Source organism: Phodopus roborovskii, unplaced genomic scaffold, assembly GCF_943737965.1.
Source record: "Phodopus roborovskii unplaced genomic scaffold, PHOROB, whole genome shotgun sequence".
Taxonomy (NCBI): Eukaryota; Metazoa; Chordata; class Mammalia; order Rodentia; family Cricetidae; genus Phodopus; species Phodopus roborovskii.
Window position 1 is genome coordinate 2,621,884 of NW_026126638.1, and position 13,330 is coordinate 2,635,213.

The following is a 13,330-nucleotide window of genomic DNA, read 5'->3' on the forward strand; positions in this document are numbered from 1 at the left end:
ACCACTGCTGTCAAGCTAAGATCATTTTCATCACCACTAAAACGCACACCTTCAGCTGTCACTCCCAAGGCTCCCAAAGCACTTGCCACTTCCCATCAGCCCCAAGCAACTACTCCTCCATTTCTGTGTAGTTGCTCATTCTGGATGTTTTGTACAAACGGAGCCATGTGATGTATGGCCTATTGTCAATACAGAAGAAACTGGGAGTAATAATTGACATCATAAAGGATCCACTGAAGTTGCTTAGGAAATATGAAGTCACACAAAGTAGAATTTCGTGACATGAGCACTCCTTGGCTCTGTTACTTGGAAGAACACAATCCTGCCTCAGAGGCAGGATGACCCTGTTTAACAGCAGCCTGGGAAAAGCAGCCTAGGTCAACTATGGAGAACCATGATGATGCTTTTACACTGTAAACCTCCCCGTTTGTCCAACACCTTGCAATTTCTGTCTGTGAAACATGTTTAATTGCTCAAAGTGTAACTTGGGGCAGTGAAATTATATAAGCTGGTAGGGATTTCTGTTCAGGGCTGGATCCCTTCTGTGCATTAACCAGAACCAATTGTGTGCTATTTATCTTTTATTAATCTCTAAGTGCTTGAAATTATTTCTCATTGGGAAGCATATTAATACTATAACATTATAACTGGTTTCCCTCATGGTCTACTGATTATATAGCATGTATCACCTCATTCCTCTTGATAGAAAAGAAAAGCCCATGCCATCACTTTTTGTTTATTTATTTATCCCTTAATGGGGAATCAGGTAATTTCTATAGTTTGCTGTTGTGAACATTTCCACTTGCACTGCATCTTGTAGTATTCACATACTCATTGTTATGAGGATGTGTTCCCATTTCTCCTTGGAGTCAGACCTAAGAATAGAATTTCTGGGTTAGGTGGTAAACGCCCATCTGGCTTCGCAGGAACTGCTAGGAATTGTTTATTGGGTTGGCTGGACCATCTCACATCCCCCACCCACCATTGCTGTTGTCTGCTCCTAGCATCATCACATGCTAATGAGTGTGATGTGGTGCATCCTTGTGGTTTTGATTGACATCTTCCTGGGAGTGGGGGTGTGGTTGATGAAATTGAGCATCTTTTCATATGCCTATTATCCATTTGTATATCTTCCTTTAGAAACATCTATTTCCATCTTTTGCCCATGTTAAAGAAGTTATTTATAACTTCTAAATACAAGCCCTGATCTGATATATCATCTGCAATATTTTCTTACATGTTATGGGCAGTCTTGCCAATTAAGACACTTTATAGAAATTGTAGGTTTACAGGGGGAAAAAATGAGCTGTCTTTTCACTTGATGCAGTCGAACAGATCTGCCTTGTTTTTCTTGTATTGGGGCAGCTGGTGTCATAGCTATGAATCCATTGCCAAGCCCAAGGTTCAAAACCTATGTTTTCTTCTAAGAGTTTTTGTTTCATTTGTTACTTGCTTTTTTGAGCCACGATCTCACTATGTAGCCCAGGCTGGCTTTGAACCTGCAATCCTTCTGCCTCTGCCTCCTGAGTACTTCAATTATGGGACTATCAAGCTCAATATATCTAAGACTTAGGTAGTTGCTCTTACACTTAGATTCTTGGTACGTTTAGAATCAACCTTTGGATACAGTGTGAGGGGTGATGAAGACATAGATCCCTACCCCATCATATATTTATTTAGCAACCCTTTTTCTGGGCTGGGGTGATGGCTCCATGGGCAATGCACTTGCTGCATAAGCCTAGGGACCTCAGGTAGAATCCTCAGAACTCATGTTGAAAAGCAAACAAACAAAACCAACAAACAGTAGGTGCTGTAGCATGCACCTATAATCCTAGCACTCCTGCTGGGAGATGGGAGATGACCACAGGAAAATAAATGCCTGGAAGACCAAGAGCCAGCGATCCTGACACACACAGAGGTGACAGCAGCAACACTGTCTCAAGTGAGGTAGAAGGCAAGGACTGATGCTCTAGGCTGCCCTCTGACCCCTCATGCTTGAAGGAACATGTGTGTGTCCACACACATATGAATATGCACATACACAATTGAAAAAGAAAATCTTTTTTCTGCTTATCCATCTGCATAGCCCAGCTCCACAGAGAGAGGGATTCTTTTGCTTTCACTGGTGTGTCTATTCTCAGCACCAAAGCCTCTAGGCATTTATCAGGCACACTATATTTATTGAATAGATGGATGATAACTAGCTCTACAAATGTTATTTGCCACTGTCATTATTTTATGCCTTCAACTCCTATGTTCTTCAGACTCGACAGCAGTCTCTAAGACTTCCTTGCCTTCACTTCCTGGAACCCCATCATTCCTGGCTGTCACCTGACCACCCCCCTTCTGACCTGTGGAAACAGACATTCCAGCCCCACCCCCACCCCAGGTTGTCTGCCAGTTGCTCAGTCCTTGCTTTCCTACTCACTGTCTCCTCTCCACCTCTCCTCTTCTTTCTGGAAATTTCCTGGCTCTGTGGTCATTCTAGTGTCTGACCTCTATCAATCCCCATCCGTGAGAGGAAATAGCCACCTACATAGTGGCCCTGGGACAGCTCCTAGATGCTGCCCACCTTGAGGGTTGCCTCAGACCTGCTGTGAGAACTCTGTGCAGCAGACCGGCCTCATGGGTTGGTCACTGTTTTAAAATGGAAGCTGAGGGGAGCTGTGGTTATAGCTCAGCTGGTGGAGATACCCCAGTTCCATTTGTAGAATACACATTTTTAAAAATTGGATGTGGGGGGCATCTGATGGTAATCTCAGCCCTGGGGAGGTGGAGCCAAGGATTACCCCTGCCCCCATCTGCTGGCCAGACAAGCTATCCTGATTGTCTAGCTCTATCTAGGTCAATGAAAGAGATTGTCTCAAAGAGCAAGGGGGTAGGCACATAAGGGTCAAAGCCTGAAGTTGTCCTTTGATCTCCACATGTACAAACACTCACGTGAACATGCACCCACAAAATACATATGCACCCTCATACACATGTGCAAGCACACACACACACAGACATACACAAACACACTAAGACTAGGGAGATGACTCATCAGGTAAGAGTATTTGCTGTGCAAGCATGAGAACCTGAGTTCAAATCTCCAGAATTAATTAAAAGTCAGGTGCGATTTTGGGAGCACCTTTAATTCCAGTGCTGGGGGGAAAGTAGGAGACAGGAGGCTCACTGGGGCTTTCTGGCTACCAGCCTAGCTTCAGGTTCAGTGGGAGACTCTCTCAAGAAAGTAAAGTAGAGATTGATGAAGCCAGACACTGGGTATCCTCCTCTGGTATCTGCCCGCACACACAGAGACATACACCCCATCACATAGACTTACATAGCACACACACAACACACAGACACACACACACACACACAATTCACTTGTGTGTATGTGTGTTGTATATCTGTGGATGCACGTTCATACTCGTGGAAGTCAGAGAACGACCTTGTAGAGTCAGTTCATTCCTTCCATGGGTTCAAGGGATTGAATTCAGTTTGCCTGGCATACATGGCAAGTGTTTATCCACTGACTCACTGTCCCTCAAAATAATTCTCCCAATGGTTCCCAAGTCCCAAACATCATATTCAAACTGCCCAATGGACTGAAACCTCTTATGACAGCACAGTGACCGGAGCCCAGCTCTTCACCCTGGTGGACTGCCCATTCGGTCTCAGTAGGCTTTAAGGACACAGGCTGAACTCCTCCATTGCAATCAACAGCCTGCAAATTCTGGAACCATGAGACTTGCATAGTAATGAGCCAAGAGTCAGATCCCTGGGTCTGGATGGAGACATGACATCCTGAACTGCCCAGGTCATTACTAGGCAACTGTCTAGAAGCCCAAACTAAACCTTATAGGATTACTGTCTAGCGGGAGGCTTTACATACCATCACTGCATGAGTCAGTATGAGCCATTCCAGGTGGGCCTGTCAATCACCTGAACCAACTCAAAGCCCTTCAGGAAAAGCTGCTTGTTCTGGCAGCTATAGAAACAGTAAGAGTTGTGCCTCAAATATAAAGTGGCACAGTGGTCCCTTTGCCGTTGTCCATGTCCCCATGACAGTGTGATCAGCTCTGCTCTGGAATACACTCCACCCAACTTCAACGCTATGCTCTCTCTGTCTTGTCTGAATCCTTGGGTGAGGCTAAAATGAAACCCCAGTGACAGGAGATGTTTGTTTGCACCAGGACTCTACTGTCCCCTTTGGGACACCTTTCCGCCCATTCAGTCCTCTCCCTGCCAAACTAAGCATTTATTTTTTTATATCAGTTACATTTGATAATCTGCCAGACACATACATTATTCCCTAATCTCCACTAGTTTCCAGGCTTCGGGTTGACAGGTAGAGGAGTCCCACCAAGTCCCCCAGATAGGAAAGCTGGAATTCGTGCTCACTCAGATTTTAACAACCATGCCTTGCAACCCCTTTCTGTGAGATCTCTGCTGGGAATTTTCCACAAGGAAAAGTGCGACTAGACAAAGTCAAGATGTCCCCTTCACCCCAACAGTGACAAGTCTCTTCCTTCTGAAACACGGACCTGAGATTCTGACTTCTGCCTTTCTGTCCTCACTGACCTGGCCTCTCTTCCACTTTATCCCCCCTGCTTTTCTTCAGTCACCCAAGCCAAGCTCCAGCCGCAGTCCTTCCCTCCTACCCACCTCCTCGTGTCCACATTAGCACTCACATCAAAGGACTTTTGTGGCTTCCCTCCCTGGGCAAAGCAGAAATAACTCCTGGCAAGGTAAAGGCTCAGAGCCCTCAGCCACAGGCATTACTTCAATTGAGCGTGTCCTGTACTTTCTTTCAAATGGCTCCTATTCCTCGGTTTTTGCAGCTTGCCTTGAGCCCTAACATGTTGGAGGGAGGGGATGCTCTCTCCTAATAACCCCAGGGACATCTTCAGAGAGGGCTGTGCTTCAAGGGCCACTCGAGAGCTGCCCCCTCCCAGCCCTTCCCCACAGCTGCAGAGCTCCTCTGAAAGCCTGCTGCTGCTCTCAACAGCTGGACATGTAATGGAGATGGATGTGTCCCTCTGGACATCGCTAAAAGCAGCTCACACCAGTTAATAGTTTCTTCCCACTGCTTTCCTGAGGTAAGGACTAAGCTGGTGAAAGGGAGAAGACATAATATACTTATTATATCTTTAAAAAAGAAAAAGAAACTCATATTCAAATACAATTGTCAGCCTGAATCAGGCAGGAAGGGAGATGGACTTTCTTCCATTCCTCCTTATGAGTCCATCATGCTGGGGAGGGGGCAAGATAGAGGGGAGGAGGGGGAAGAGGAGGGGGGAGGGAATGAGGAAGGGACTGGGCAAGTGGAACCAGATCACAAATCACTGGCATTATAGTCCCTCTTTCTATTCAACTCATTTGCACACTCATTGCACACACATTTCTATTAGTGTGGCTATTTCTCTTAGCCAGATTGCATTTAATTCTCCTTTAGCCAGCCTGTGGTGCCCTATTTATTCCTCTGAATTATCTTGTCTGGTCTAATCCACCCCACACCCTTTATCCCTGTTGATTTGGCTCCTCTCAGTGAGAGGAATTAGCATGGGTGCTGGAGGTGGGAAAGGCAATTAGTAGCCAGGACACAGGAAAACAGATAGAAGGGGTTGTTAGCTCTACGGGCCCAGCTCAGGGTCCCTCTGAGAGCTCTTTCTGAGAGGTGCTCAGAGCTAATGGACTATGTTTTCTTGTGGAGTTTTTGTTATGGATGATAATGGTCTATTTCTTACTATTTTTTTTTTCCTGATACAATAATGCTTTAAAAGACAGCATTAAGCAGGCCTCCTCCCACAGCCCTTAATTTACATTAAGGGTGTGTTATTCTATGAGACAGACAGACACACACACACACACACACACACACAAAATGTGTTCTACGACTGTTTGAACACAGGTGCGTATTCATCTCACCTAATTCCAGAAACAAGTTTATCCTCATAAAACACAGTTCCACAAATCTTTTCCATCTTAGACACACAGCTGGACTGCACTTTCCAGATACCTTTGCTGCTAATTAGGCATAGCATGTTCCTGAGTTCTGCTCAGTGAATTGTAGGCTACAGCCAGGCCTGGCTCATAAAACTACCAAAACCTTAACCTTCTCCGTTTTTAGCCCAGGGAGATCTCTGGGGACTTAGATGGAAGAATCCTGAGTCCCCAAATCACAATGGGAAAAGAGTAGACTAGAAGAACCACATGATCAGTTACACCCAAGTCAGACTCTTGTATGAGACGGGATAAAAGCTTTTGTAACCTTAGAAATCTAAGATTTGGTTACAGCGGTTAGCGCGTATACTGTTTACTACAGCCCCCATTCCATAATTACAATAAAGACTTGGAGAAGTGTGGTAACTCCCCCAAGATCAGATTAAATGGCAGAGGATGGAGTCACAGCCAGATCTTCGGCTTCTAACCCTCTCCGGCCATCATACCACAGCTGCTTCATAATCACTCCCCTGTCACCTTCAAGGGAGCGAAGAATCTGCTGAGACAAGCCGTCGCTTTATAGAAATGCATTTCCAGTTCGTCAGAGCTGTCCTAATTAGGACTTTAATGAAGCTCGCTCTGGGGAAAAGAAGCCCAAAGCAGGGAGGTAATCAAGGCCAGACCCTGGTGTGATTCGGGAATTGATGCTACAATTTGATTTGAGGTCACCTTTGAGGACCTCAAATCAGCCTTAGTCAGCAGGAGGTGGTGGCCTGGGAGGGAAGCAGTAGGCATAGAGAACACTGTTCATTGAGAAAAAGCCAAACACTTAGGGCCCCCAGGAAGGAAGGAAGGAAGGAAGGAAGGAAGGAAGGAAGGAAGGAAGGAAGGAAGGAAGAAGGAAGGAAGAAAAGAAGCCAGGTGTGAGTTAGCTTTCTGCCACTATAACAAATTATGGATAGAAAAGGTGTAATTGGGCTCAGCGATTTCTAATTTCCCATTGTTTGGGGCCAGTGGTAACACATCATGCAGGAGCCATGATGGAGCGAAGGGCTCATGTCTTCGGGATCCAGGAAACAGAATGTAGAGAAGAGGAGAGGTGTTCAGGGTCCCATAACGTCTATGGAGAAGTCAGCTCTTAAAGGGACTACCTCTCAGCTACATCACCCTCAATGGTTTCCAAGAGACGCTCCCAAAGCTCTTGGGAAGCCACTATCTTGGACCAGGTGTCTTCTGTTTCTGCCGTCTCAGCTTCATGATCCTTATCTGTGCCCCACAGTCCCCTCTATCACACTGCACTGCTGATGCTCTTTCTTGCCCGCTACTGGCCCATGCATTGTGTGTTTTTTTAATTCCCAGCACCTGGCACACAACACAGCAGGAGCTCAATAAATGCTACATCCCAATACTTAAATTAGCAGAATCCTAAAAGAAAATTACTCAGGCTGAATACCAAGTTTTCCAAAGATGTCCTCATCTTAACCCTTGGGTCTATGTCACGGAGAAAAGTGGAATTAGAGTTGCACACCAACTGATCTTAAGAGAGGGAGATGATGCTGGCTAGCACAGGTGGTCCCCATGGATCCCAAGGACATTTAGAAGATGAAAAGGAAGGCCAAATGGTGTCAGAATGGTGAAATGGGAGAGGGACCTTATTGCGGTAAATAAGGATCAGGATAAACAAATAGGCCGAATAGATGTTTATTCAGGGAGAAATAACTTACAACCTAGACAGATGAACACCAGGAAATTCAACCCGATCCTCTCCTGTCCGAGTCACGCCAGAAAGAGAGCGCCTTCCTGGCCCCCTCCGACCTCCTTCCACAGGTCACTTCCGCCCATGGCTCCACCCCCAAATGGGCGTGGTCAGTGCCACAGAAGGACTATCTCACTACAGGACCTGACAAACTATCAACTGATACCAAAGAGAAGAGGGCCACATGGCTGGGACGTGAGGAACACTCTAGAAGTTGCAGCTGTGTTTAAACTACTCTGCCCCTTCCCCAGCTCCTTGGGAAGCTAGAGCTCAAAATCTGTCCTGACTCAGTTCTCTCTCCCCCAAGACCTAAGCAGCAATTCACATATAGATGTTCAATTAACCTGCAAGACGGGACAGCCGTTGCTTCCTTTGCAGTTTTTTGTTGTTGCTGTTGTTTTGTCTTTTTTGAGACAGAGTTTCTGTGTAGCCCTGGCTGTCCTGGAACTTCCTTGGTAGACCAGGCTGGCCTTCAACTCAAAGATCCACCTGGCTTTGCCTCCCAACTCCTGGGATTAAAGGTGGGTACCACCACCACCAGGCTCCTTTGCAGTTTTAAAGTTGTGGTTGAAGCAAGAGGATCGCCATGAGTTCAAGACCAGCCTACATCATATAATGAGTCCTAAGCCAACCTCAGCTGTGGGGAACACAACTCTGTCTCCAAGAACACCACCACCTCAGATTAGTTTTCCATTGCTGGTGTTACAAACTACCACAGACAGTGACTTGAAACCAGTTTATCGTTTCACAGCAAACTTTACATATTGCATATATCATCTTGCAGGTGGGATGCTCAGAACCCTGAAATGGGTCCCACTGGGCTAAATGTAAGTTTCCTTTCCAGAAACCCTAAGGAAGGAGTCGCTTTGTCATCCTTGTCTTGTCTGGCTTCTAGAGAAGGAGTGATGGACAAGACTTGGGCTTCTTGGGCCTCTAGAACAGGAAGTGTCTGTCATTCCATCCCCCCCCCAACTCCCACTGTGTTAGGAAGCCTCCTCACCCACTTCCAGATCCATCCCTGATTCCCATGGATCTCCAGCATCATTTGACTACACTCTGCCAAGGAGTATAAAATCAGAGAGGAGAGAGAGAGACAGAGAGGGAGAGGGAGAGACAGAGAGAGAAAAAACACTGGAAGTGGGAAAGGAGAGATAAAAGGAAGAAACATAAAATTCAGAAGGAAGCATTTGCATAGCTTTAGTATATCTAGGCCAAGCTTCCAGCAACTGAAATCTGATAGGAGAGACAGTGTGAGTCTTCGGGCTGGGGATGTGGGTACAGCCCTTGCCTGGAGTGTGTGAGGGGCCCTGCTGCTATCTATCCCAGCATGCAGTTGGAAGACCTCTAAAGAAAGCCTGTATTACAAGGTCCCTTCAGACAGGAAAGACAACACCCAGCCTCCCCGACTCCCCTTTCCTGTCCCCAGAGCCACACCGGTGGGGAGTGTATTTGTCTTGGTCTTCAGTATACTCTGACTCATGGGTCTAACTGAACTGCCTCTGTGTCTTTTAACGCATCCTTTGCGCCCTAGCTATGGCCTTAGAGGTGACCTGTCAACCTGCTAGGGCCCATTCATGGATCCAATCTGGCGGGCCATGCTAACACACTAAAAACCCCGATGAAACAACAGCACATAAGAACCTATCATTCTCTACAGTTCTCTTTCTAAAACCTTGGAAATTCTCCTTTTCCCTCCCTCCACCCCCCACTCTTTCAATCTCTCTCTCTCTCTCTCTCTCTCTCTCTCTCTCTCTCTCTCTCTCTCTCTCGCTCTCTCGCTCTCTCTATGTCTCCCTGCTCCCTCCCCTCTCAGATGTTTCAGGGAAAGAACCACAAAATGAAGGCTTTCCATATTTTACTCGAACGAGGCCAGGGGTAGAAGTGGATCCTTGCTAGATCCCCGGTGCCAGCAGCTGGCTTGGTGTAAAGACTCACAGCCAGATTTTCACACTCCACTACCCACTATGAAAAGGTCCCTGCACACGTCTCTTTACGAGGCCTCCAGCCAAAAAGAGTGGGAACCTTTGATCCTGTCTGGAGCCGAAAGGATCTGAGGATGGAGTGGAGACAGACCAAGCTGCCGGCCAGGACCTCAGAGCCTCTGCGGGGCTGAATTTGCCAGGCCATTCTGGACCAGCGCCAGGGTGAGCTGGGATTTAGAGTACACTGGCCTGTGCAGGGCTGCACTGCTGTCAGGGAGGGCAGAGACAGGCTTGGCAGGGAGGGGCTGGCCAGCTGGAAGAGGCCCAGCCAGTGGCGGGCCTCCTCTTGAGGAGCCTCCGTCCTTCTCATAAGAACCTCTTATTTTTGACTTTGGGGTGGAGGCTGCCCTGGGTGAATGGGAGCTTGTTTGTTATTTGTTTGTTTGTTTTCAACTCTCCAAACTCCTTTATGCATAAAAGGATGTGTTAGAAAAAGTTGTGATAGCAAAGGGTTTGCTGTGGTCATCACTGTCTCACTCAGAAAGCAGTGGTGATAGGTAGCTCTGCTCAAACTGATTCTGCATAGGCTCTAGACAGAACACAGACAGACTCTCTCTTCTCCTTCCTCAGAGTTCACACCGGTCCATGTAAGAGAACAAAATACCTTCACTGTTTAGGGATATTTCTCACATTCAGGAATCCTCCCTGTTCACAGAGGGCTGGGGGTGGGGCTTCCTTCTTTTATAGAACTTGTCTTAAGATGACTGCCGATATCAAAGCTCACTGCTCAGGATGCAGCCCCCCGCCCCCACCCCTCTGCTCCATCCTGACAGAGCAGAGCCCATCTGATCTGATTATCCTATGTTCAGCAGCACCTGCCCCTTAGGAGCTACCTTAACCCTGTGTACATAGGCCCTGACATCTGGGAAAGACAGGGGCCAGGAAACCTCAGGCACAGTGATAAAGGATTATGGTCTCTTTCCTGGATCTTTCACAGCTGACCCTACCCCCAACTCCCAGACTTGGCTGGAGACTTTACATCACGAATAGATCCCTGCAGCTGCCAGAGCTTCTTCAGGGTATCTCAGGGCCTCTTAGGGCCACGGGAACCTGCTGTGATACCAAACTGGTGTAGTCAGAATCCCTATCTACACACCCTATCCAGCCCCCTCAAGATCTGTTGCCTAATGACTCTGTCTTCAGACACACAGACTCTTCATGCGACACTGTTGGTTCCCATCTACCTGCAGCCACCCACACTCCAGTGTTCTCAAGGCTACACCAGCTTGACACTGGCCAGTGTGCTCTTGAAGCCAGCGTCCCTCTGCCCCCTCTGCCAGCTTCTTCTGTTGCCTAAACCATACCAGAGAGCTGAGGTGCAAAGTGCCCCTCTTCAGGCCAGACCTGGCAGACCCCAGTCCTCAGAGCAGCAGCAGCCTAGCCCAGGACACGGGAATGTCAACCCTCTTCTCTGGGCCTGGGGACGCAGGGAGGGGCGTCTCTGCTCCTGACTATGGAAGAGTGTGAGCACGAAAAGACAGAAATAAGAAGACTGGAGCTTCTGAGTCAACAGTTTCCATATCCCCATATCAGGACCAGCTGCCTGGGACCAGAAGCAGGCAGAGACATGTGACTGCACTAGCCAGAGACATGTGATCCGTGTCTGTACCATCCTGCACCAGCTGTGGCATCTGCTCTGAGCCTGAACAGCCTGTGACACCTTCCCTGTGATTTCACTCAGCCAGGGACATCTGCCCATTACCTGTGCCTGCCTGGGAGACCTGTCCTGTGCCTGCAGCAGCTTGTGACAGATGCTCTGTTTCTGGGCCAGCCTATGACCACTGACTTGCACCTGTTCAAGCCTGCGATGCTTGCCGTGTGCTTATGCCAGTCTGTGACACTTATGTGTGCCAGCCTGTGCCACCTGGCCTATAACTGCAACAGCCTGTGACATCTGCTCCATACCTGTTTGAGTAGAATGCTTGCCTTGTCCCTGCAGCAGCCTATGGCACACTATCCTGCGTCTGTCCCATCCTATGGCTTCTGCCTTGCTCCTGCGACAGCCTGACATCTGCTCTGTACCTGTGGCAGTCTGTGGTACCAACACCTGTGTCTGCCAGAAATTACAACCTGTGAATCCGCCACTGCATGGATGCCGGCACTTCCTGGCCTCCTGCCCCAGCCTGTGACACCTACCTTGTGCCTACAATAGCTTGTTGCCAGAAACTCTAATGGCCTGTGACACTTGCCATTCACTGTACTCTCCTGTAATCCCTGCCCTGCACTTAGTCCTTACTGAGGCACCTGTCTTGTGTCTGCATCAGCCTGTGACACTGACGGTGTACATTTATCTGGCTGTGACATCTGCAATGGCCAGTGTCACCCATTTGGCACTCTGGAAAGGGATCCCATGAGGAAAGGAGGCATGGAGTGCAGACAGTATTGGACCCCAGGGCTCTCTCAGACATGGACATGTTTGGGGTTGTGTGCTGGTCCCAGTGTTCCTGCAAAGAGTCAAAGTGGACCCTAAGACCCGCTCCTGTGGCAGGGATAGCCGACATGTCTGTGACTCTACTTCTCTCCATCTGTAGCAAAGGACTCCTGCCTGGTGGGAAGGTCCTGAAGAGTAAGAAGTTCCTAGAACTTTCTGTAGCTACAGTCCCCACATTGACATTGCAAACTGCTTGAATCAGCAAGGGGCACCAAATCCTGTTGCAGGGTGGGGGTCACCCAAGCCCACCTTCCAAGGGCAGGCACAGCCTGTTTACCCTGAACGAGAAAAGAAGACTGCTAAACTTCTCCCCAAAGCATTAAAAACACTTTTCAAAAGGAAAGGGGCTGGAAAGATGGTTCATTGGGTAAAGTGATAGTCATATGAGTTGGGACCAGAGTTCCGATCCCCAACACCAAGGAAATGTCGGCAATCCCAGCACTTACGAGGCAGATGAAGCAGATTCCTGGAGCAAACTGTCTAACTACACTAGACAAATCTGTGAGATTTCATCTCAGGCAAGAGATACCTCTGTATTTAAGGTGGAAAGCAATCAAGACCCAAGGCCAACCTCCAGCCTCCTCTCTCTCTCTCTCTCTCTCTCTCTCTCTCTTCCCTCTTTCACACACACACACCTATGCATGTGCCTACACACACCTTTGTGAACACAAATACACACCAGCATATACATCATACATATATACACATATTTAAGAAAGAGACCACAATGGTTTTGCACTTGCTCATTTTACAATTTGTTTTAGGTTACAAAGAATGGGTTTCACTGTGGCTTTTCCTGACATCTGTGTCATTACGTCATTATACTCTGTTCTCATTGGCTCTCTGTGCCCCTCCCATCTGTAACTGGTCGTTTCTCATCTATGAGACCCTCTCTACTTCCCACCTCCCTTCTCTCTCTCCCTCTCCACCCCCCCATGACCTCTTTTGATTTGTTAAATGAATGGAGAATCTGGAGTAATGAGTCAGGGAGGTTGGCTGTAGGCTTACTCAAGGTCAGGGGTAGTTTTCCTACCAGATTCTGAATGAGGCAGGAGTGAATAATGAGGGCTCTGGAAAACTCCTAACATCATCCCTTACTCGCTAGCTGTTTCTAATAGTAGTTATAGCAGTCACTTACGCAGAGCTAAAAGGCTGTTACATATGTCAGGGATATTGGATCTATGCTGGACATGGTAACCCATACCTGTGATTCAGCACCCGGAAGGATGA